The sequence below is a fragment of the Macrobrachium nipponense genome, chromosome 21, assembly GCF_015104395.2.
Source record: "Macrobrachium nipponense isolate FS-2020 chromosome 21, ASM1510439v2, whole genome shotgun sequence".
NCBI classification, from domain to species: Eukaryota; Metazoa; Arthropoda; class Malacostraca; order Decapoda; family Palaemonidae; genus Macrobrachium; species Macrobrachium nipponense.
In genome coordinates, this window is record NC_087212.1 from 35672545 (window position 1) to 35699606 (window position 27062).

A 27062-nucleotide genomic window follows, 5' to 3' on the forward strand; every position below is an offset into this window, starting at 1 on the left:
GTAATAGATAGCTCACATTGGGGAAAGAAGGCAGTCTTCTGCATTTTTGGACATCAAGGCTGGAACAGCTGCAGTCTGACTCTTGGAAAAGGAATAAAAAGCAAAGACAAACAAACCAAAGTTCAATTATTGTTACTGTATGTCAAGCTAAAACCCTAACTGGAAAATCAGAGTGTTTTAATGCCAAGTACCTCAACAAAGAAAGCAGCATAGTACAGAAAAAGAAATTGAACAAAATAAACTTTGAAAAATGAAACAAATTACTGTAGAAAAATAATATAGTAAAATAAAAGTGCAAGAAAAACATACAAATAAAAAGTGAGGTCCATTACAGCCAGTTCAACAATAAACACTTGCACCAAGTTTGAAATTCTAGAAATCTAACAAAATTTGGTTACAACAGAAATGACATTTTTGTAATAAAATAAAGTTTTATAAACTTACTTACCAAGTAATTGCATAGCTATAGTTTCCAACTCGTGCGTTAGCTAGAAATTAAAAACTGTGGTAGTGCTTCTTTCATTTTTGTATAGGAGACACAGCGCCGCCCACTATCGGGACGGATGGGTACATTACAGCTGAACAGCTAAATTTGTTTGTCTTATGCCCATAACAGGGGAGGAGGGAGGGCTTTGACTCTGTAATTACTTAGTATATTCATAAAACTTTATTTTATTATAAAAATGTCATTTCTATATACAAAACTTACCAAGTAATTAATAGCTGAATCCCATATTAAAAGGACTAATAAAAAACCAAGAATAACTAGTACTTGTAATGTGTTTTGTTATACCTTTACCTGTTAAGAGAGCTGGTGCAAGCAGGAAGTTCCTACCTCTGGTTGGCACTCATTTTAACTAGCGACGTGGCTTTATAGCCGTTAAGCACCTCTACATAGTGGGAGCCATGTAGCAAAGGAGTACTCTGAATGTTATAAAGCCTATAAAGGTTATGAATTCCAAGGAGGTAACTGCTGGCCCTCAAAATCATAAAAACATGATTACCTTGGCCTGGGTGCAGTACAATACAAAATCAACACCCCGACAAATTTCATTGCCTACACCAATTAAATAACCAATACCCATCGAACACAAACATGATAGACTGACAGGTACCTGAGGTACTTAGTACTCCTAGCACCCCAAAACTCAACAGCCTAATCAAGGCAAAATAGGTTGAATAGGAGAATACTGCCTACGTTTCCTCCTCCAATACCCCGCCACCCACCGAAAAAGGACCGAGTGTACTACAACTAGTATCAAAAATAGCTTCTACTTCTTTCAAATAGTGCACCGCAAACACTGATTTGCACTACCAAAAGGTAACTTGCATAAGCACTAATAAAGACACATTATGTCTAAATGCCAATGAAGTGGCCACCACCCTAATTTCATGGGCTTTCACTTTAAATAGAGGTAACACGCATTCTTGAAAGTTGTTTCGAAGGGTTTTTAAAGGCACACCAGAGATTACTTGACGGTCCTCAAGTGTTCTCTGTCCTATTAAGGTAATACCTTAAAGCCCTCACGAGCAAAGGGATCCCTCTACTTCATATTGTCCAAGTATCTCCATCATGTTTCTGACGATAAAGAAGCGTGGCCAAGGATTAAAAGGCTTTTCTTTTTTGGCTATAAATCCTAGAGTAAAAGAGCACAACGCGTCTCTATTAGCAAAAACAGCATTCTTATCTAATCCTCTTTACTGTTGCTACAGCAACCAGTAAGTGTCTTTTTAGTTAGCTCTCTGAGAGACATACATATTCCTCATCAGTTAGAAAGGAGCGTCGGACAGCCATTTCAGGATAACGTCCAAATTCTAAGACACTGAAGAGGTTCTATAATCATGATCATTTGTAGTCTCAAAGGAGCTACTAATTAGGTCAGAGATGTCTTTGTTTGCTCCCAAATCTCTGCTTCTATGTCAAAATACTAACCTCATCATGGTTCTATAACCTTTAATAGTCGATGTAGATGAGCCTCTCTCTGTCTTGAAGCAAAGAAGAAAATCTGAAATTTCTGTCACAGAGGTCTGAGAAGTAAAAATGTTATTTCTTCTGCACCAGCTGTGGAAATTTGCTTGGTAGACCCTGGCAGAAGACTGCCATCTACACTTTACAATTGCTCCCGCAACTGGTTTGAAAGCCCTTTGCTCTGAAAAGGTGTGTGACAATCTGAACCCTGTCAGAGCAAGAGCAGATAGGTTGTGATGAAACCTGAGGAAATACGGTTATCTGAGAAGCTTTTGCCTCTGTGGAAAGAGCCTTGGGAACCTATCAGGAGAGAAAGGTGGTCTGGGAACCAATCTCTTCTTGGCCAGAATGGGGCAACTAGAGTCATCTTACAATTCTGATGGGACAAATTTCCTCAACACTTCCCTGACCATGCTGGAAGGAGGGCAGGCATAAATGTCTGTCCCATATTTGAGGTTCTGGAATTGGTGAGCAGAACATAGGAAGACAGTGGTTTTTTGACGTCTCAAACAGACCTATAAATGGCGTTCCCTATGATTTCCATAGCTTGTTGCACACCTGTGTGTCTAATGTCCACTTCGTGGGGAATACTTGTCCACGACGACTGCGCTTGTCTGCCAACACATTCATCTTCCCTTGAACAAACCTCATCACAATTGTTGTTCAATTCTCCTCCACCCATTGTAGCAGATTCTTCACTGTCTCATATAGGGAGGAGTGTGTTCCTCCTTGCTTTCTTATTCAAGTCAAAGCCGTGGTGTTGTCCGAGAACACCGCTACTGTCTTGTTGTAGATCATCTCTGCAAAATGAAGAAGTCTCAGGTGAACAGCTCTTAGTTCCCTCACATTATTCTGGTGAAGGTCCCTCTCTTCTTGTGACCAGGTCCCCGAGATTTTCCTGTCTCCCAGGAGAGCTTCCCAGCTTGTGTCTGAGGTGTCAGAATACATTAATAGATTTGGGGGTTCCACAGGTGAAGGGATATACCTGCTGAAGTCTTCACTCTGACAGCCACCATTTTAAGTCTGTCTTGGTCTTGCGTGAGATCGGGAAAATGAACGAGTCCGGTGATTTTTTCTTGCTCCAGTTTGCCTTCAGGAAAAACTGTAGGACTCTTGAATGAAGTCTCCCTCTATGGACGACAGGGTTCCTAAAAGGCTCATCCACCTGTTGGCTGAGCATGAGGGGAGAGCAAGGAAGTTGTTGACTGCCTGAAGGCATGACAACCTTTTTGGGTGACAGAGAAACCTGAAAGTTCTGAGAGGGAGACAGCTGTCAATTTTGTGTTTCAGCTTGAGAAAAATAATAACAGCAGACTGGGTCGAAGACTGGCTGATTTATAGAAAACAGAGAGTTGTAATAAATGGTGAAGAATCAGAAAGGGCGGATGTTACAAGCGGAGTTCCCCAGGGTTCTGTCCTTGGCCCTCTCTTGTTTTTTATTTCCATTAATGACATTGATGTAGGCTTAACTGGCAGGATAGCCAAATTTGCAGATGACATCACACTAGGTGTAAAAGCAGCTGACCCAGATGCAATGGAAAGTTTAAGAAATTATCTAATGAAAATAAGAGAGTGGTAAAAAAAAAAATGGCAAATGTCTTTTAACATAGATAAGCGTAAAGTGTTACAAATAGGAACAAACAACCCTCATGCCAGCTACATGCTTCTTGGGAATGACATAAGTAGTGTAGAACAAGAGGAGGACCTTGAAGTCATTATTACCAAGGACTTAAAACCCATAAAACAGTGCATAAAAGCAGAAAGGAAGCCACAGAAACTAGTGGCATACATAAAGAGGCAGTTCAAATACAGAAACAAGGAAACTGTGCTGCAGCTCTACACATCAATAGTTAGACCCCAGTAAAGTTTTGGTCACGAACACTAAGATAAGACATAAATAGATTAGAAGGAGTACAAGCAAGAGCCACAAAGTTAATTCCATCTAACAGGCAAATAGGTTACCGAAGACGACAAGAGAGCCTGAACATGTATGGGTTAGAAACACGACGATTGCGAGGACAACTTATAGAAACATTTAAAATACTGAAAGGCATAACAAAAGTAAACAGTAACCTATTTACATTAAAAGAAAACCAGACAAGAAATAATGGATGAAAACTAGAACTGAAGAGATACAACACATCCCATTGTGGGAACTTCTTTACATACAAGATATGTGACAACACGTGGAATAAACTGCTACCATAAGTTGTAAACAGCAACAGTGTGGAAGAGTTTAAAAGAAAGCTAGCTAAAATCATTAGGATACTGTGAATGCACAGTAAAACCTGCTCCTACAGATAAGTGAACACACAATGTCTCCTCAGATGGACTTAACAAGTCTTTGAGACATCCTAATCCTTGTAACCTTGTAACTCCCTGTTGATATGAATGCCTAGACCCTTGGCAAGGTGAAGTGTCTTTTGCAAGTCCTCTGTGCACATCTGCTTTGTTGGCAAACGAAGGAACCAGTCGTCCAGATAAAATGCAACATTCATGCCCATGAGATGAAGCCATCTTGCAAGTGGGGCTAGAATTCTTGTGAACGCTCGTGGAGCAGTGGATAGGCCAAACCATAAGGCCCGAAACTGGAAAACCTTGCCCTGGAACACAAATCAAAGATACGAACAGCCATCTGGAACATAACTCGTTTGTAAGTTACGAACAGCCATCTGGAACATAATTCGTTCGTAAGTCTGGTAGTGACTATACTAGAATTAATGGCACATCTATAACTATATGATGGATGGTTTAGTCCGGGAAGATATGACTGCAAAAGATCATCAGAAATATGAATTAAAGGCTGACTGAGAAGTATGCAGTTTGCCAACATGCCATTAAGCACACAAAGGCTAACCCACAGACAGCCAACCAGACTTACAAACTTCTGAATACAAAAAACCACTCTGAAGGCAAAACCTGCCTCCAACTCCTGAGGCTCTCAAGATGATGTTTCATCTTCCTGGCATGAACATTAAAATTATCCGAATAGGCAGGATAGTTGAACAGTCAACAGCAGAATGTAGAACTGCAGCAAGAACAATGATATCATTCAGAGAGGGAGTGGTAGGTAAAGCAGGTACACTTGGCACAGTGGTATTGCACAAAGGAGATGAGGATGTAGGTACGACTGTTGCAGCAGATGTAGCCATGAGCAACAGGAATAGCAGCAGTAAGCAGATGCATATCAGAATAAGAAAAGCAGGAGCAGAAAGCATGACAACACCACTTGCTGTTGCAAGTATAAACGGCATAACACGTCATGAGGTGTTGAAATCCTAGATGGAACATCGACACAAAGTTAACATGGTTGAAACAGTTGGCATAACATAAGCAAGAGGCCAAGTTGAAACAACAGTAACAGCCTGAGCCAGAACTGGTGTAGTAAACATACCAGGAACAAACATCAACTCAGCAAGCACAGAGGAGGTGGAAGAGACAGCACCAGAGCAGTAGACATCAAAGGTCTACTGCTCTGGTGGCAAGAAAACCAGCAGGTTGTAGTGTACACAATGATGACGCAATAACCTGGCAAAGATAACCAGACATCAGAACAACTATGCTCTCCTACAGCTAAGCAAGGGCATAATCCATAACTGCCACCTAAGTATCAAAGAAACAGAACCCTGATTGACAGAAAGCAGTACCAGAGGAGCTAGCAAAAGAGAAACCGAGGAAGCCGTTCACTCAACAAGTAAAGTAGCTGAGCAGACAGGTATAGGTATAGCCAGTGTCGAAGGAGTGGTCCAGCCATTGAGCAGAGCATCAAAACCAAGTATGAACCAAGTGACCATGTGAGTAGACTGAGTCCTAAGCAATAGCAAATTGCTCGTAGACTGGTGCATATCAACCTCAATCATAAAAGTAGAAGCTCCAGAGGCTGACTATGGAACTGAAAAGTCTGAAGCAGACAAAACAAAAGCTTTGATGACAATATATCTTACTGTTCTTGCAGTGAGCCTACTGGTCAGCAGTAGTCACAGTAAGTTTGATAAGCGGAGTTACAGAAAATGCACTTACACTACTGAAAAACAAAACACACCAGATACTAATAATGGGCATCAGATCAAGGTGTGATTATAAAACAATTACTACAAAATACATATCCAAATTAAAGCAAAATAAAATAAAAAACAGTATGCCAGTACTCTGCACACATCCAACATGAGGTATCTCAACAACTAACAAAAAATCAAAATGCACTTGTGAGCCAATTTCATAATAAAATCACAGAAGATATAAAAGAAATATTATATCAAGCATAATGCAAATCTGAGATCGCCGAATTTCAATAAACAGTGCGGAAACCATGGCAGGACACTTACAAAATGCTGGCAAGTCCTTACCTGCATGCAATTTTTTCAAGAAAATTGACAATAAATAGGCAATGATGAAAGAAATCCAAAAGAATAAAAATGAATGAAAATAATTTAATAATTTCAAACTTTCATAGAAAAGTTGGGGAGATTTTTGCAACTCTGGGCCTAGTCCTCCACTACAATAAACATGATGGTTACTACATTTCAAAGGTTTTGTACATTTGAACATAAAGCCTTACAGAGAATATTAGAGCTGATGGCCTTGGTATGTCCTCAGCAAACTATAGAAATCCTGAAGATACCAGTAGAGCTGGAAAACAAGTCCCTAATTCAATGAGAACCAAGAGTAGAAAGGCTGGAGGTCAATGGAAGTAAAAGCAAAGAAAAACATAAGTATCAGAACTTCACAGAGACCATCTGCCTTGCAAAAGGTTTGCAATTGCACATTACACAAATGCAGTAGTATTCAAAAACAAGAAAGCTTTGGATTTAAGGTTAAGAGTTTCTTCATAAAGACAAGATGGTATTTGAGGAAAAAATGTAAATGATGCAATACCATATCACTTAAGTTGCATTCCAGTGCATTTTACAATTGTTGCCCATGTCTTAGCAAATAATCTTTGCATAAATCTAACATTACCTATACAACACAAATGTCTAGAAATCAGCTGATACCAATTTGTAGAAACATTTAAATTACGCAATTAACAGAAATCATAGATACCCACTTATATAAACATGATCTTCGACCATCCTTCACCCGATCTACACATGCGTTGCCAGATATCACAAGATTCCTTGTTTTCATCTGTTTTTTAACTAGATCCAGCTAGGCGCTAGAAATGATCCTACTGTTAAGACTGAAGGTTTGTTCGCGTATGAACAACTTAAAATTAAGCAATACATTATTTATTGAAAAAATTTTTAGTCTTTGTTTATCCAATTTGCTTTATGAAGAAATTATAATTTCCCAACAAATTTTGATATTCAGTTTTTCCTGATATATGAAATTACACATCTACATTAAATTCTTGTTTACTGTAATTACTGGTTATTTGGGTAAGTTGAATTGTGTGTTACATGTGCATTTATTCCCCTTTTGCTGGAATATTGATGTTTTGGTGTTTCTGTGATTATATATCATTTATTCAGTAACCAAGGACAGTACTGTAGTATGTATAATATTTGCCATTCCAGGTAATAAGGTAATCCAATAACATTAATATCATGATTTACAATATATGCTGCAATATTACTGTACTACATGTTCATGCACTCCTGTAACATTAGGAGTTTGTGCATGTGTCTATTATTCACTGTACGGTATACAGAGACAGTCCTGTATATATATTAATACTTGTTACATATGCATTTGGGGATTGTATAACATACTTGCTTAGGTACTGGGAGCAAGGTCACTTTGAAATCAAAATCACTGTACAGACCTTCTCAAACTGAAGAATGTAAATAAAAATATATCACAGTATACTTACTTGTTTTGAAAGTGTGGTCAAATCTCACTCATGTAGTAAAAACCTATCAATAAGATGAAACAGGAACTCCCTCTAGCAATTCTGAAAAGATATCTTTCATTAATAGAATTACAGTACATGCAATGGTCACTATGTTTCATCTATATAATTACTACAAATAAAATATTCTTTTAAACTATTCATCTGTCAATACAACATAATAAATGAAGGTTTAGCTTCAATATCATTTCTCAGTCATTGTTACAAAAACCTCTAGATAGTGATAGTCCACAGGGTTGTATATGTAGTACTCATTATGTACGCAGTTTGTAGTACTGTGTGGATTAAGCTGAAATAATATACATCATCATTTTCAGGTACTATACTGTTAAAATGTGAGCGTATATCAAAGTGTGATTTAAAAAAATTCCTGAACTAACATTAATCATTACATACCAATCCTCCCTTATTATCAACTTGGTCTACATAACCTAAACCTGCATAATGTCAACTGAAAAAGCATGTGGTTTATGCTAGACAAGACAGCATATAAAGCATCATTATCAATGTTACAACAAACTGCAACCACAGCTGGAAAATTAGGACACTAAAATTCTCAAGGGTTCCAATAGGAAGGTTGTCTAATAAAGAAGAAGAAATAGAGAAGAAACGAATAAACTAAGCTGGGGAAATAACAAATAAAAATAAATAAAATCAAACAACTAACACTATGAAATAAGATTAATGGTCTTCATCAACAGTACACACTTATGTACATATATAGTACCTAATTTAAAAATTTGAAATTCCAAAAATTAAACCACTACTTGACTATGAATTCTATAATTTGGGCGCTGCTGGAACAAAATTTTTAGAAATGTACAGGTGTTGAACCTTAAAAAATAAAAGGCAAAATTAATTGAATCAATTAAAAATCTTGTATCATGTGAAGGATAATACAGTCTAGGAAGATCTGAATGTAGACAGTTCCTTATTGGTGCTTGAGCAAGCTCATTTCCCCCACCACTGAGTGCCAAAGGATTTTGTGTTCCAAAGGATGCACATATTCCCTTAGTGTTGGACTTCCCAGTGGGATGTCTTTTGTCATCCCACTGGGAAGATTGTCAATAAGGAAGGGTTTTCTCACCTTCCAAGATAGGAGCCATCAAATCCATTGCCACTGCTTCTTTCCAGGCTTCCTTCTCATACTGATATGAGATACTTGTAATGATAAAGCCTGGAAAGAACCTAAGGTTCTTGACTCAGAAACCAAAAAGAATGTGGAGTCTTTCCAGTGGGAGTGGGAAGTTGTTTGCCAGCCTGAAGACATGTATCCAACAAAAGGAGTAGCCTGATTGCCCCCTGAAACCAAGAACATGTTGTGCGATGTCAGCCTGCTCAATGAGCTGGAAAACAAGGATATATCTGGCCAAAAACACAAATGAGCTTTGAGCACAGCAACCTAACCAACAGTCTTGCATCAGTAGCACACCCAAGGTTGAGCTCGATCGACAAGATCAAGGCTAAATGAGGAAGTTGGAAGACTCCACATGAATTTTACTCTTATGAATGAGCATGATGATCTCAGCTAACCGAAGTTCTGGAGGAGATGGGTTGTCTGGTCCCATCAGATCCTCAGCTGGGTCTCTCCCAAGAGAGGTAGACGCACCTGTCTGCTCCAAGGAGCATAGTGTCTAACAATGAAATTAACTAGGCCTATACATACATAGTTTATTCATATTCTGATCAGAGCGGCTGAGATCCTTCCCAGACGAAATCCAGCAACAAACTGTCATAAAATCATTGGTTACCTGTCCACACATACAATCACCTGTCAGTCAGTCGAAGAACTTTAGGTAATTCCACCAGTTCATCAGTTCTGGTGAGTGGACTGACTGCCCACAAACTGTCGTCCACACGTACGTTTTAACGTCAGTTTCGATGAACTGACGGAGACTGACAAGTAAACCTGTGTGTGAATACCTGGCCTTAGTCAGGGCTGACCAACCTGTACAACTCCCTATACCCAACAGCAGGCAAGCTACTTGATGGTACAAAGGTATGGGCATGAGCATCCCTGAGCTTGTGGTGAACCATGAGCTGAGCATGAGGAATAATAATTTTGAAGAGCAATATTGACAGGGGACACAAAGAGCAACATGAACACTCATGTCCCTTCAATGTCTTTGGTCATGTTAGACTATACTTTAATGTGGCAAAATAAATACAATGATAGCCAACAATCATAGAACAAACAAAAATACTCATTGAAGTTCATTGGACAGTCTTTGGGAGACAGCAGCAAGATGTCTAACATAGATGGGAGCCAAAGAACAAGCATTTGGGGAATGCAGGTGAGTGAGGGGTATTTTCCCATTCATCCCCTGTATAACCATCAGTTAACTACCTTGTTACCAAGTCCAATGACTGTTTCCTGTTTGTGTTGAAGGATATTTCTTTTTTAAAGGTGATGGTTTGGATTTCCATAAGAACGAGTGGGCCACATGTTCAGTGCAGTGTTAAGGGAGAGACAGGGAGTGGCCCCCTTTCAAGTTAGGACCAATTGGGCATAGTTATGTTGAGTTATGGTGTATAAAAGATCAGGATGGGGTCCAGGGGGAGATAAGTTGGCAAGATAAGGAACCAGGACCCTTTGCTAGGTTAGGATGCATCCTTGTATTTACTCAATCACTTTAATAGCACTCTAAGCAAGGTTAGGTGGGCAGGGAAGGGTTCGGAGATGCTACAACCTGGGTCAGGTAAAGTTAGGTTAGAATGTATCTAACTCTTAATACTACATTTTCATGGTTTATAAATTGTTGACTACACTAATACACATAAATTGTAGTTTCTTGACATAGCCTAGGCTAATAATATTATTTTAAGTAACAATTACAACCCTGACTGGTGCGTGTTCATGATTTTCGCCCACCCAAACACCCACTGAGGTTCCCATACCCAAACTTAAATATAGGGGAAGGGAAGGACTAAAAAATAAGTGGCTTTCACCTACACTACTGGATATAAATGAATAAAACACAGGATAACCAGTCAAGGAAATACAGGTTCATTCATGTATTTGTCTACGTGCTAACCTTATGTATCTCTGTATTATCAAAGTAGCTTAGGATACGTAGTACTTTAGTATAAACCTAGACTAGTCTACTACAAATGCAGCTACAGGGCACCTGCACACTTGAGATACAAGTTTAGTTCTACACAATGAAAAGCATAGGCAAACCAAGCCTTAAGTCCAACTGGGTAGCCTACACAACATAGCACGCCGCATAGTAGGTTAAAGCTTATGAAAACACGTAAGCAGCCTCCCCTACTGAAACCCACAATTTGAATCCCAGATTCTTATTCTACCTAGGTATTTCTAACTGGTAGGTATAGGATATACCTATGTTATATTCTGGACCAGAAACAGTGTGGAGATGGAATGGATGGATGGGGGTACATCCCATTTATCACTAATCCAATTTGTCATCTACCCCATTTGTCACCAAAAACCCACTTCCTCACTAAGAATACTCCAATGTGAAGTCTGTTTCGTCACCAGTAGTCCCACTTCCCTTAGAGTGCAATAATACAACTACAACCCTATATTTTTTTCCTCTCTCTTGTGTTGTACATCAATATTCACTAATTAGGGTGTTCACTACAGTATTTTTATGGGCTTAGGGTTCTGCTGAAATTATGCTACACTGTAAAACAAATGTAATAATCTGTTAAACTGATAAACTGTTTTTGTCCTCCAAAACTACTTATGTAATTATGCTACACTGTAAACAAATGTAATGAACTGTTTTTGCCCTCCAAAACAACTTTTATAGTATAACGAGTGTTGGGACAGTCACACTCGTTCTATTTATCTACGTGACACTTGCCAGGTTCGCCTGAAACGATGTTTCATAAGGTCTGAAATGGATAGAGAGACAATCTAATTCATTACCTCGATCACTTGTTCGGAACCATTGACAGTAGTATTCACAATATGGAGCCAGACATTCACCTCAGGATGGCATTCAGCAGAAGACACAGTCACCCCTGTTCTGATTGTGTGAAGGAAGTACAGTCACAGCAGCAAGCTCTGATGTATGACAGCTGCCACCAGTGGCAACATAGACTGTATCGCACAACATGTCATTATATACCTTCTCATCCCACCCGAGAAGAGCCTTTATTATGCTCAGAGGTCTGGATAAACTAACCCTTTATTCAATAATAATAATTCTTCACGGAGAAGCCATAATGGTTAACTTATAATTACAGTTAGTTGCTGAGCATGCCTTAAAATCATTATAAACAAGTCAATCTCTGGAAGTTGTGAGGTACCTATGAGGCAAAATCCATCACCATTACCAATTTCTTGAAAAGTTGCCAACAGTTCCTTCCAGTGTAAGCAGAGTACATGTTCAGAATGGAATTTTAATATTTTATTTCTTAGGGCATTTACTAAAAAATTTTATGGGTTTAGTGTTCTACTGAAATTATGCTACAAACGTAATAAACTGTTAAAACTGATGAACTGTTTTTGTCCTCTAAAACAACTATTTTATGAGACAGTTTGACCAACATTTTCTACTGTTGCATTTTAACAATTATATGTGGTGATGCAATGGGTTAAAAAAATGGTGACAAAATGGGCAGATCCAGATGGATGGATGTATGATACTTAGGGCAAAAGCCCAGGCACTGGCCCAAAAAAGGCCATTCAGCACCATGTGTGGAGATGGGTAGGGGTGAGAAATCTGACCATAATAGGGTAAAACACTGCTGTGTGACCAGGCAACCACCTGTATGGTAGCACGACCTCTTTCCCAAAAAATAACTTTAGCACTTCCAGTAACCTAAGTTAGACGTTAGTCACAAGCCAACCTCCATGGAAGCAACACCTCAAGACCTCTACTTTCTTCTTGAAGTACATATTTTCTCCCAAGTAAGAAATTAAGACCATAATTTCTGATTAAACAGTCTGATTAAACAGAAGTTAATGAAAGTCTAGCCATGCACAGTGGTAAGTTACCTCCATGACACTTACATATGTCATTCTGTTGACGAACTTCAATCTTTTGAATGGTATGCTTAAATATTCAATTGTATTGTTGTTTCACCAATTACTAACCATCGAGTGAAAAAGTGGTCCTTTTTCAGATCATTGGTCGCAAAGTTGTGTTTTACCCTAACTGGCAAAACCTAACCTTTCCTAGAATGGTGTGTCCTGACAGACCTTGACTTAGGGCAACATGCCCTCCCTGGCCTTAGGGTCCTTGCCCCTCAGGACTATCCAAAGTAACAATGAATCCCATCAGATACGGATTGGCGGGACTAAATTTCTGTTCGGCAATGTGGTCTGGCACCGGCTGTGGCCTAACCAAAACAAACTTACCCTAACCTTTTCTAAAGCACCATACCCTGATCTCACTGGAACTTACGCTACCTTACTAACCTGACCTAGGGGGCTGTGCCCTGGCCGGGGGGGCTTCGCCCACCCTGGACACCACCATCCCCGCAAATACTACCTTCCTGGGTAGCTAACATTGTACATGGGGGGAAACACTGCAGTGGATCCATCGTCATCGTGTGGATCAGCCTTATTCACTCTATATTTAATTGGTGAAACAAGAATACAATTAGTACATCTTTAGCATACCATTCAAAAGATTGAAGTTTTGTCAACATGTGATGTATGAAAGCGCCATACGAACTAAAATAAGCATGTGAGGTCTTCGTAAAATATGTTTTCAAGGCAGTTTTGAAATGCAATATGGCGGCACCCGTGTGAGGTGCCGTTCGTAAGCACAGCGAGCCACCATCTTTCCCAGCCTTCCCAGCACTCATTTGAAATCAGCACAATAAAACATTTTGTTGCCTATATTAGTGAAAGGATGAAACTTCTTATTCCCGGGGTCATGGTTTGAACTGAAATTCATTTTTACCTTGTAATCGGTGGTTTTATCCTTACTGCTGCAAAACTGTTTCCAATGTTCTGCATCGCCGGAAACATTGATGTTGTTGTCGTTGCCGTGACATTAGCTCCCGTAAATTGCAGCCCAGGGGGATGAGGAACACTCATCGTTGTCGGGCCCGGGTGGAAACGTGACGCCACATAGTGAGAAAGCAACCCCTCTGCGCATAGGGGGCTGACACCTGGGACAAAGATGGCGATGCTCCCCCTCTCCCTGCCGGGAATGACAGAGCGTAATTATGCATAAAATTACCCAAAACCCCTCCTGGAGTTTCCAATAACGAAACGCTAGAAGAAACTGAAGGGGTATGGCCCTTCCCATAAAACTTCATCCATTGCTCCACCGACCAACCACGACAAACTGAACACGGATTAGCAATAGTACATACGTTTTCTCTACACCTAATGCACGTTCGATGTGGATCTGTAGATACCGATGTTAAAAATCTTGAACAAGGAAACCCACTCACTCCAGGGCATTTCCTTTGTCTCTTGCAAGAACCCGAAGAAATTTCCGTTGATGAAGCAAAATTCTCCATCTCACAACGTACACACACCTAGCAGATCACACCCACACTGAGATCACCCAGAGAGAGAAAAAAGGAAAAAAGGAAAATATGAATAAAAATGGGCAAACTAAACTGGCCTTAAAACAGATAGAAAGTAATCACGTCCTATCTTAAAGGTGGTAGGAAAGTAACTGATAGATCACGGGATGCCATGGGCATTCTGGGAACTACAATACCCCATGACCTGGTATAGGTGCCAATAGTCCCTGGATCTCACAGGTTTTGTTTTAATTCTACTGGTTTCCAGCTTGGCACTAGTATTATCCTAATGTTAAGACCTCAGGTTTGTTTTGAATATGAACAATGTTTATTTAATACATGTCTATTATCCCTTTTTTGCAACCAAATTAACCCCGAAAAATTACAGATATTTCTAAAGTAGATACGAGCAGACGGCAAAATGACTCAGCGTTGCCAATCTAGTGGAGCTTCACACATACGCCGATGCATTTACAAACTGACTCCATGAAATCTAGTTGTCATAGTAATGCAATAATGATAAAATTGCTCTAATATGTATATATACTACAAATAGATATGCTAATTTCACTTATTTCCCTGGTTTTGTGTAAGTCTTATACCTAGTTTGGAGCACAAAGAACGCTGTAGGTCCCGTTCACAGCAAAACTGTTGTAATTTGAGTCAGGAATCTAGTTACTTTTTCAACAACGAATATTTTCAAATTAATAATCATTAATATGTAAAAAATTTATGCAATTCATGACCTTATAGTTTAACTATTTATTTAAATAAATATCTAGTGAATGCTTCTTCTTCTGACAAAAAATTGTAGTTTCCTTAGATAAGTCGTGGTTGGAAGTCATTGTTTACGATTTTTGTGAAGAAAGTGCCCCAGCGGTTATGGGTACAAGTGGTGTGCGGATTTAGGACATGGAATGGAAAGTTTATTGACACAAGTGAGTCCGCAAACATCAAGACGGCATCAATCTTCTATATTGTTGGTGGTTTAAGTAAAAATTATATATATTATATATATATGTATATATACGTATATATATATACACAGTGTTCCCCCGTATTCGCGGGGGATGTCTACCAGGGACCACGCAAATAACGCAAACCCGCAAATATAGTTAGAACTCCCCTCTAAAAATGCCCATATCTGCCTATCTTGAAAGTTGTTCAGATACCAAATGTATACTTAAAGTATCATCCTACATCAAATACTGTATACCATTTAATTGGTATTATTAATATCATTTCAAAGTCATCTTAAACATTTTACCATTAGAAATATATAAACAGCCAATAACAAAGAGAGAGAGAGAGAGAGAGAGAGAGAGAGAGAGAGAGAACGAGAGAGAGAGAGAGAGAGAGAGATGAGAGAATACACTTACGATATCAATAGATTGAAAGGATCTTCTATAGGCAACACTTATTTCCCCTTCCATAAATACATATATCTATTCCAGAGAAAGGAGAAAGAGACGACTGAACAATTGTTAGTCTGTATATCAATTCTTTTGCAGAGAGAGAGAGAGAGAGAGAGAGAGAGAGAGAGAGATAGAGAGAGAGAGAGAGAGATAGAGAAAGAGAGGGAGAGAGAGAGAGAGAGGAGAGAGAGATAAAAGAAGGAAGAAACAGAAACACCAAATGTAAACCTTATGTAACATCCTACATCAAATTTACCTTAAATTATTATCATATTAATATTAATCTTAGAGACTGTATCAATATACACAATCTTAGAGACTGTATCAATACACACACACACACACACACACACACACACACACACACACACACACACACACACACACACACATATATATATATATATATATATATATATAAACATATATATAAATATAAATAATAAACATAAATAACCTAAACAATATATATATATATAAATATATATAAATTATATAACATAAATATATAAAATATTAATAAATTATAATTAATAAATATATATATATCTTATATAAATATCTATATATATATAAAATAATATATAAAACATAAATAAAAGATTAATACTATTAATAGATATATATATATATATAATATATATAATATTACGTATATATTATATATAATAAACACCACACGCATAGTACTACCATCGTACCTTTGGTGACTTTCTCAGCCCTTTGTTCTGCAGCTGCAAAGGGCCGCACTTTATACACTTTACAGTCTACAATATCTTTTAATTCACTTCATTGGGTATCGTAGCAGTCGGAGAAGACAATAGAAGATACCAGCTGGTGAAATGGCAAAATTAACCAAAATATCAGTACTATTCTGTTAAAATGGGGACAGTTTTGTTTTTGTAGCACAAAACAGGACAAACGTGAAAATAGCGGGATAAAACTCACAAAAGTAAAAAAAAAAAAGCGGGACATTTTGCTAACTTTAATAAAAGGCGGGACAGAGGAGCACCTCCAGTTTAGTCGGGCAAAAGTATCGTCTGCTGGATAATTGGCGGACGAATACAAACAAGATGTCAGACGTATGTTTTTGGCGTGATTTTTGAAAACTTGCAGTAATAGAATATCGAAATATAAAAACGGTAAAGGGAACTAGGGTTTTTGGGACGGGAGAAGAAAGGGCAAATGAACATGGAAATCGTATTTTCAGGTGTAAATGTCCTTAAAATGGTAAGGGGGACCTATTGGGAATCCAGGGTTTTTTTGGGGGGAGGGAACAAGGACGCAACAATTAACACTAGGAAATCCACGAAACGGCTGTTAGGGTGACCCCCTACTCTAAATCCGTTCGCCGAGCGGTCTGACTAGCTGATCTGTCCCCCCTACTCTATACTCGTAGACCGAACGTATGGGCTGTTGGCCTAAGTGAACGTTCAGGCATGAGATGCACCGCCTACCTAACAAAAATGACCCTAACCAAACGAACCCACCTAACCTGACTTAGCATGTGTGCCCTAACCTGGTTGGGGGGCTGTTAGCGAAAGTGAATGTCCAGGCATGAGATACATGGCCTAGCTAACTAAAATTACCCTAACCAAACGAAGCCACCTAACCTGACTTAACTTACATGCCCTAACCTGGCCGGGATGGGGGGCTGTTATCCTAAGTGAACATACGGGCATGAGATGCACTGCCTAGCTAACTAAAACAGCCCTAACCAAATGAACCCACCTAACCTGACTTAGATCGTGTGCCCTGTGAAAAAAAAAACTAACATTTTCGATAGCGCCAGGTCCTGACCTAACCAGCCCTGACCTACAAAACCACACCTAGGACAATGCTGCCTTACCTGGCCAGGGGGATTTTGGCCCCCCTGGACCCTCCAAGAAAGCACATAAAATTCTTTGGCAGAAAACTGTATAAAACCGTACTTACCTTATTGGAAATCTTGATCATCGGAGAAGTCAGAAATTACAGATTCGAACAACTCAAATCCTCCTCTCTTTGGGGCTGGATCGACTGCTTTTGGCGGGATCTGGCCGGATGAAATTGGGGGAACAAACACGTGTGTAATTGACGGATCCGTTTGTACGGAGACGTCTAACGATTGTTGGGTTTCGGTGAAATTAGATTGCATTAACGGTCACGAGGTCGGACTCTAGTCAGATTAGGCTAGACTTTCATTAACCTCTGTTTAATCTTAAAATATGACCTTAATTTCTAACTTTGGAGAAAATACTTACTTCAAAAGGATAGCTGAGGTCTCGAGCTCTTGCTCTCACCACCAACAACTCATGACTGGTGCCCATCTGCGGTGTCAGGACATGTTAAAATACTTATTCGAAGCATGGCTTCACACATGGTGGAAACTGGATCCGCTAGTCCAGTCGATTGTTCCCCCTATGGACTGGGGAGACCCTGGACTGGCCTTGGCTCACAAGTCTCGCTACTCCTACACCTACATTACTGACCATCTGTCCTTACAGATCAGTCTAGGCTATAGTAATCTGCCTGGATTTGGACGGGTATGCCTCTTTCCTGAAGGAGTCTACCTACCATGAACATTAGACTAGGGCAGCGTATACTATACTAGGTAGTAGGCTCGTAGCTAGCCTAGCTACGCTACCTACTAACCTAGTACCAAGGCTAGGTACCTAGGACCTACATAGGCTAGCTAAACTCCCGTAAAGTTTTCAACCATGTAACTGTTAAACAACGAAAGGACAGCATCACAAATAGCAACAACTGCCTATTACACACCTTTTGATTCGTCTGATTATTTCATCGTCGATAATTCACTCCAGAGTGGAAATCTACAGGAACCAAGAGGTTTGCAGTCGGCTTTTAGTCGAGAAATCCACTTCCTTCTACCTCCACTTGGACTGTAAACAATGTTGAGTCATAATTCTACCGAATGGAATATAAACTGCTGTATCTTACCGTACAGTTTAGTGATATCTCTAATTTTCGAATGAGTGGAATTATACTTTAGATAAGCATTACAAAACATAAAAGGAATAAGTTATACGAAAAATTTTTTATATTTAACTTCCCATTTCAAGTTGAGATAAAAAAGGAAAAAAACTTTAAAAACCTATCGACGCTAATGTTAGCATTGCTTAGTTTTACATTGTAAATACTAATCTGAATTTGCATATCTTTGCATATATGTGATTCAGATTACATATTATGAAAGGATCTGTATTTCATTATAAAGGGTAAATCATAGAAACATTTTACAGACTTATAACTCACTACAATGGGTAGAAGGTGATGTATTGTTTTTATATTGTAAAGTAGCAAGTAACCATATGAAGAAAATGAAAGTGATATTGTTAAAAAATTCTTATTTAAAGAAGAAAATGATGAAATAAGAACAGAGACCTTAAATTAGATGTAAAAAAGAAAGGACAGAGTTAAAGAGCTTAACAAATAAAAATAATTCATGTGATTAAGAGCGCCGTTGTAAAGGAATTGCCTCGACCCATAACGATAACCTATACTCGTTTTTTTTTTTTTTTACCTAATCATATTCAACTTGCCAGAGCCTATAGCAGGAGAGGAAACAGAAAACTTGAAGCTAGATGAAGAGAGGTGCAACGAAATTTTCACAAAAGAACTTAACCTTAATAAAGATGAATGGAAAATTAAAGATGTAGTAAGATTAGGTAGGCCACGACTGCAACAAGGACAAAACAATGAGGCGATAGGCAGATCAAGGCCCAGACCACTTCTAGTGAAACTCAGCCATGAGAGGGAAAAGTGGAACATAATAAAAAGTGCCAGACTGCTAAGGAATGCAAAGAAGGATTTTTACAAAAAAAAGAAAAAAAAATATCTATAGTTCCAGACATGACAGCTAAAGAAAGAGAAAAAGATAGCATATTAAGATCTGAATTAAAGAAAAAGCAGGATAACAAAGAGGAAGGATGGTTCATAAGTAAGGGAGAGCTGAAGAGAAGGGAAAACTTTCAGACGACTAGAATGCTCTAAAAAGGAAGTCAAGGGGAATATAGATTGAAACAAAAGAATTGTTAGAAGTGTAAATGAGTTAGAGGTAGGAAAATGTAAAGTAGATAGAATTGTAAATAATTTAGAGATAGGGAGTAATAATATTTTTAGGAGTGTAAATAATTTAGAGTTAGGAGAAAATAGAATATCTAGTAGTAATGCTAAGAGCTCTGAGGAAGGAAGTAGAAGAAGGGAAATTAGTTTAGGGCAGGTAGGTGAAGGAAATAACTTTAGTAACAATCTTAGACTATTAGACCTAGAAGAAAAAAGTGGTCTGCAAAAGATGGATAAATGGTTAGATTGTAGAAGCAATTATGTAAATAGAGAAAATGACAAGATAGTGAGCAAGACAGGAGATATATAAAGAAATCTTGAAATAAAGCTTATAAACACCCAAGGACTGACAAAAGCAAAAATAATCGAGCTAGTGGAGATAACAAAAGAAAACACAATTATGTGCATCACAGAAACACCTTAAACAGCAAAAATTACTATTCCCAACAAGCATCAGAGTGGTAGACTCAATGAAAGATGAAGACGACACCAAAGGAGGAGGTCTACTAATAATGTATAGAACCAAAGGCGAGATCCAGATGGAAAAAGAAAAGTCGGAACACAAAGACATTCTAATAGTAAAGGTTAATTATAGAACAGCAACATTCAACATAATTCTTGTCTACATGTCAACTAGTGATAAAGAAAGAAATAAAGGAATAATAAGCGCCTTACATGTAGCCATAGAAAAATCCACAGACCTGCCTGTGATAGTCCTTGGGGATTTCAATGGGCATTTAGGTTTCATAGGGACACAAGAACTTGACCAAAATGGAAAATATGTTATGGACCTAATGAAAAAATATGACCTAACGCTATTAAATGGAGATCCCAGCTGCAAAGGAGAGATAACCTGGAGTAGAGGAGATAAGAACAGCGCTATAGACTTTGCCCAGTCAACCAAAATACGTATAAAAACTATGAATGCATGGAGATAGATGAGGGAAAATATGAATATGATCTATCAGACCATCACCTCATAAAGGTCCAATTCAAAATGAACACTAAAGTAAGGAAAACATTCAGAAATGAAACAAAAGAAATCAAATATTTGAAAGTTACAGAAGAGTCTACCAGGAAATACCTTGAATATATAGAGTATAAAGTAAGCCAACAAGACAGAAAAGGAGATCTAACCCAGTTGGAAGAAATAATGAGTGAAGCGAAAACAAATAACCTAGAGAAGATAATTAAAAGAAGGTTAAAGACAGGAAAGCAAGAAGAAATAGAACCAGTATGGGTCACCAAAGAAATAAAGAAAGAAATAAGCCAAAGAAGGATATATAACAAATTAGAAAGGAGAGCCACAATAATAGAAGAAAAAAGATACTATGAAGAAGCATATCTTAAACAAAAACAAAAAGTACAGATAATAATAAAGAAAGCATATGAAGAATATGAAGATGAAGAAAAGATTAGAAATTAGATAATGAATGATAAAAACAGACACAGGAAAATCTGGGAATATATAGACATGCTGAGAGGAAAGACCACATCAGAAAAAGAATGGATAAGAATATTCGATGAAAATAAGCAAGAGATGAAGGACGAAACCCTAGGGAAAGAGCTGGTAAAATTCTGGGAAACAATATACCAAAAAAGAAGAACACAAAATAGGAGAGATATGGAATGAAAGAAGAAAGAACAGTACAAACATGACATGGAAGAAATAGTGAAAAGATTAGGACAGCAGATGAAATGCCATATATCTTTAAGGGAACATATGCATGGAGTGTATGACCCAACAGAGACAGAGAGTAGATCCATGGAAGAAATCAGCATAACAGAAGAAGATGTAAAAAATCAACTTGAGAAAATGAAGACAAATAAAGCACCAGGGCCAGATGGAATGAAGCCAGTACTGTTCAAATTACTCTTACAAAGTAACAACCTTCAAAAAGAATTGGCAGAATGTTTAAACAACATACTGAAGGGCAGGAAAACGCAGAAAAGCTGGTTTAAGTAAAAAACAACACTTACGCCAAAAAAAACAAAACCCCACAGTCGAAGATCTAAGGCCAATTGCTCTAACAAATGCATCATATAAAATCTTCATGGGGATCCTGAGAACCAAAATAGAAAAACATATTAGAAATATAGGAAAAATGAATGAACTGCAATCAGGCTTTGCCGCACAAAGGAGAGGAATCGATAATTTATTTATCTTACAATACTGTATACAAGAAACGTACAGAAGAAATGACCCATTATTTGTAGTATCAATAGACTTCCAAAAAGCATTTGACTCAGTTAATAGAAAAAAGCTCATTGAGGTCATGATGAAATATAGGCTACATGCAGAAGTAATAAATGCAGTTGCAAAGATATATACAAATGATGTAACATGCCTATGCCTTAACAATACATAACAAAAAGAACTAAATGTAACTAATGGAGTAAGACAGGGATGCAATGGCTCAACCATATTCTTTCTATTAATAACGTACCTGATAATAGAAAAATTAGAAATACAACAGAAGGTTTTAGAAATGAAGTAATAAGGATAGTGGCACTATTATATGCAGACGACGGATTAATACTAGGGCACACACTAGAAGAAATAACAAAATCAATAAAAACCCTTATGGAAATCGCAAGTGAATGTGGCCTAAACATAAACAAGGACAAGAGTAACATACTAATATACAACGACTGGTACAGTATCGATGATGTGGAGATTATGGAGCACATAGAAGGAATAAAAATAGTTAAGAATATTAAATACCTAGGAGTAACAATCAACAACATGAAAGACTGCTTCAGAGAACAGATAAAAAGGGCCCAAATTAAAGCAAAGCAGATGGCAAATATGGCTAATGCAGTCATCAATAAAAGCTGTAGCAGAGTAAAAATAGGAAAATTGTACTGGAAAGGACTAGCGATGTCTTCATTCATGTATGTAATGGAAGTCATGAAACTTGACAGGAAAACAATAAATGAATTTCAGAAGATAGGCAATAAAGTATATAGAGCAATTTTGAAAGCGCCAAGTTACACAGCAAGTTGCGCGTTAAGATCTGAAATAGGGGTCTCTTCTTGCCAATCTAGAGATATCAAGAATAAACTATTCTACCTGAAGCATACACTGAAGAGTGGTGGAAATAGGCTCCTATATGAGATAACCATGGATCAGTATGAAAACAAAAAAAACCCTGGATAATGCAAGTAAAAGAGTATATGAAAGAACTAAATATAAACTTAAGTAAAATTGAAGCAGTTAAAGACAAACAGTTAAGAGAAATAATAAACAACTGGGACAGAAAAACATGGCAGAAAGAAATGAATGAAAAGTCAACGTTAAGAATCTACAGAAAATATAAAGAAAACATAAGAGAAGAAATCTGGTATGACAACACTGAAAAAACAATGCTGATCAGTAGGCCAGACTAGGTATACTAGGATTAATTGACAGAAATCGGATAAAAGGAGAAGACACAAAATGTTTATACTGTGAGGAACAAAATGAAAATTTAGAACATTTCTTACTATACTGTCCAGCATACAATGAAATTAGAAATAGATATAGCTTTATGCAGCAACCATATTAAGAAAATAAAGAGGAATTAGTAGCAAATATACTCTTATTGGTAGTTCTAATGAGGGAGGAAGTGGAGAATAGGAAAGATTTTATAAAAGAAATGTGGTATTTCAGAGAGAAGAAGCTAAAAAAAAAAAAACACAAACAAAGGAGGAATAAAAGAAGCAAGGGAGCCGTTTCAAAGGCATATTCCACCTACTATTACTACTACCCCATCTGTCCATCCACCTGTGGTGGTCGCGCATGGTAACACTGCGTACGCCGTGTGTAAGTTTTAGGTAAATAAAAGGATATCTGGGTGTACATTTGCAACTGAAAAGTGTTTTTAATAATTTACTGTATGCGAATTACATCGTTAATATTCGAAATAGGATATTATTTAAAGCCCGGACGCAGTGTTACCATGCGCAAACACCACAGGCGAATGGACAGATGGAAAAAAACATTGACATTGACATCTTACATTTAATTTTCAGGTATGGTTTAGACTACCGAAAACTGAGTAAAATGCGAATGTGAAATGTATTTTCGTGTTTACTCTAGTGCTAGGCTTATCTCCTGAACGTTAATTACAGCCGGCCGGCAAAACTAACGCTAAATGCTCAATTACCAAGCAAAATACTATACAAAAACTCAATTTCCAAGGAAATACCCGACTCTGCACGGCCCTATTACTTAGATCTACCACACCTAGTGCCTATTAATACTATAGGTATTAACTGAAATATGTAGAGACCTCGTTTAATTTTAGTGGCCTTCCACAGCCTGAGTCAAAAATTGAGCTCCAGCATTGTCAACTAGGCCTATGACAAATTACCTTCTGTATGTTCTCTTTAAAAACATGAATATATGTGTTATTTTTTGTTTTTAGCCTTTAGCCTATCTTGTGCTTTGCTTGTAAATGACCGAGAGGCAACATAGCGGCACCTCTCCCAGAACGTGGCCACCTTCCCGAAAAAGTACTTGAATTCCCTGCTATGAGCATCAGTCAAGAGTCATAGTTCAACCAGGCAGCAAAATCTAACCTCTATACTCCTCTCGAAGTAAGTTTTTTCTCCTAAATTATGAAATCCTAATGGCATAATTCATGTGCTTTTTCGGGAAGTTGCCACATTCCGGCTATGTTGCCGCTTGGTTATTTACCCGATATACTGATTTTTGTGTTTCTGTCTTAATTGCCGTGAAGTTCTTTGTTTTAAAATTTTAAGTACGTATAGCCATACCCAAGTTTACATAGCTACTAGGCTAAGCCCTATTTGCTGTTTACTGCAATCCAAGTATTGATGGTTCTGTAGCTTAGTATATGACTGTCTTTTGGAGAGGATTACCTTGTATGGCTCAGTCACAAAATTCCAAAGTTTCAGTGTATCATCCGATTTTCTCCAGCTTATTGGATAACTCACCACATTTCAGGTGATAGCTAGATTAGACCTAATATTCACCGATGTTCCGTTTAGTATATTTGAAATCCAAGTTCTGAATATACCTATATATAACTATAACTGGTCCACTTAAGGTAGATTCTTGGGTGAGCCCTATGCCTGCGAGCCATTTGTTTGGTGGCCGCTGATGGGCTGGGAGCTGCCTACCTCCTGGTATCAGCCAATCAGCGTCCGCCAAACAAACGTCTCATAAGCATAGAGTTCATCCAAGAATCTACCTCAAGTGAACCAGTTATAGGCACTTCTGATCATTGTGCCATTTAGTTGGATATGTATGTCAATATATGTTTTCCTAATTCCACAATTGGAAAAATGGTCTAACTGAAATCCAAAACCAATTAGGATTGTACTAGTATTGAAGCTTTTCAGGTACTTAATATTTCAGTTGCCAGGTACTATATAGGCATGAGATCCTGATTCCAAGAAGTTGAATGAAATGATGATGGCTATTTTAATAAGATTGTTGGGTCTCGCCTTGCTGTGAATAGACCTTACCATACAATATCATTACTATACAGTGGAACCGGTTTCTGTACGTAATCCGTTCCAGAACGTCTCACAAAATCCGAAATGTACAAAGTTTTTAGCAATAATTCCCATAAGGAATAAAGTAAATCCAATTAATGTGTTACAGAACCCGAAAATATTTTTTGAAATATAAATTTTATAGAGAATAAATAGTTTCATATATAGAAAACAATGATGAGAAATAAGTAAATGACAATGAAATGGATAAATAAACATTTGATATAACTCTTACCCTTATGGAAGACTCTTGTTAGTGTGTGGAAGACAGAGGAGAGGAGGGAGGGGGAGAGGTTATTATTTGGAAGGGGAATCCCCCTCCAGAAGGCCTTCAGGACGTTCAGGTATCAAGGACCAATTTGAGGTTACTTCCCCTCTTCATTTTTTACTGGCTGGCACTACGACCAACTTGAAAGTTACTGGACCCCTGTCGCACAACAAAACTGTCCAGAGACATTTAAAATTTGCCTAAAGTGAAACAAGGCAATATTATTAATTAAACATGTTAGAGACATGGATTACATCTTTGTTGGGATGATAATTCTCTACAAAATTGTTTACATCACTCCACTTTGCAAACTTGTCCTTATTCACTTAAATAAAAAGGCACAAAAATCAACGCAGAAGGGGTCACGAGGGAAATTGTTTTGCTTTGTCTGGGTGCTTGGTACAGGCCTAGTCATCAGGTGGGCCCTGGAAAGAGCATTTCCAGGTGTACGAATTCTGAGGAAATCTACGAAACCAGAGTAAAAATTTCGTCAGAAAAAGTCAATGAAAACTGAATTGTACGAAAGCCACGGCATACGCAATGTGAGGTTTGACTGTAAATCCTTTAACAGGAATGTTGAGGGAATTATTCAGCCTCATCTGTGCTGGACCCAATTGGCATCATCTGTCTTTGGGTCAGGCTCATCTTCCATTTCACCACTACTAACAGATGATGATAGATTGGTTAATGGTCCTATGGAAAAGGCTGAACTGTTTCATCAAGCTTTTGAAGTTAAGTAATCAGCTGAGGATGTCCCTCTCTGATACATGTCATCCTAAACCTCTTACAAAATTTGCATTTTGCTCCAGGGGTGTTAAGAAAATTCTGGATAATCTTGATAGCTGGAGTAGCGAAAACCCTAATGGTTTCTTCCCTTTTTTTTTCTTTTAGCCTGTTGTCTCCCAAGTTTAGTGGATTCTATGGATTTTTATTGCGGATGAGCACAAACTTAGTAATACAGTGCCCGTTCCAAAGAGTTGCATATCTACAGACTGCAGTAACTACTGACCAATCTCTGTTCTTCCTGTGCTCTCCTAAGTTACTGATAGACTTATTTTTAAGCCACTATGTAAGTATGTGGAATCTAAAGGATTGTTAGCTAATAGTCAATATGCTACAGGAAGCAGTTAAGTACCTTCGATGCTCTTTTAGGCTTGACATGCCATTTGCAAGGGAACATTGATAAGGGATTTGAGTACAGAGTAATTCAAATAGATTTTAGTGCTGCTTTCGACATAGTAAATCTCAAGGGACTTATTTATAAACTTCAAAATCTTGGAATACGTGGGTATGTTTTAAGATTACTTCAAGATTTCCTCACAGGTAGGCAGCAGTGAGTTACTGTGGATGGGATCTTTAGTCAACCAAGACCTATTGTGTCTACAGGTCCACTGTTTCCACTTATGAGAAATGAAGCTGCCCTCAGCCTCAATCAGGGAATGGTGTAGTCGGTGGGGTACGAGGCTGAATTCTAGTAAAACGAAAACACAGTTGATTAGCAGATCTCGTACAGATTTCCCACCCCATCCA

At 38.0% G+C, this 27062-nt stretch overlaps 1 protein-coding gene across 3 annotated transcripts in view; it reads right to left on the reverse strand.

Moving 5' to 3' along the window:
- The window catches only part of LOC135197918 (uncharacterized protein C19orf47-like), a 30789-nt gene extending 12197 nt beyond the window's left edge, over positions 1 to 18592 (reverse strand). For 2 of the 3 annotated variants that reach the window (XM_064225161.1, XM_064225159.1), the window contains exons 1-2: positions 18455 to 18592; positions 7782 to 7862 (exon numbers count right to left, since the gene is read on the reverse strand). The gene's annotated coding sequence lies outside the window, so the exon portion shown is untranslated. Of the gene's footprint in view, positions 1 to 7781; positions 7863 to 13212; positions 13367 to 18454 lie in introns of all 3 variants that reach the window. The other variant, XM_064225160.1, reaches the window with a different exon arrangement.
- Positions 18593 to 27062: the final 8470 nt, after the last annotated feature.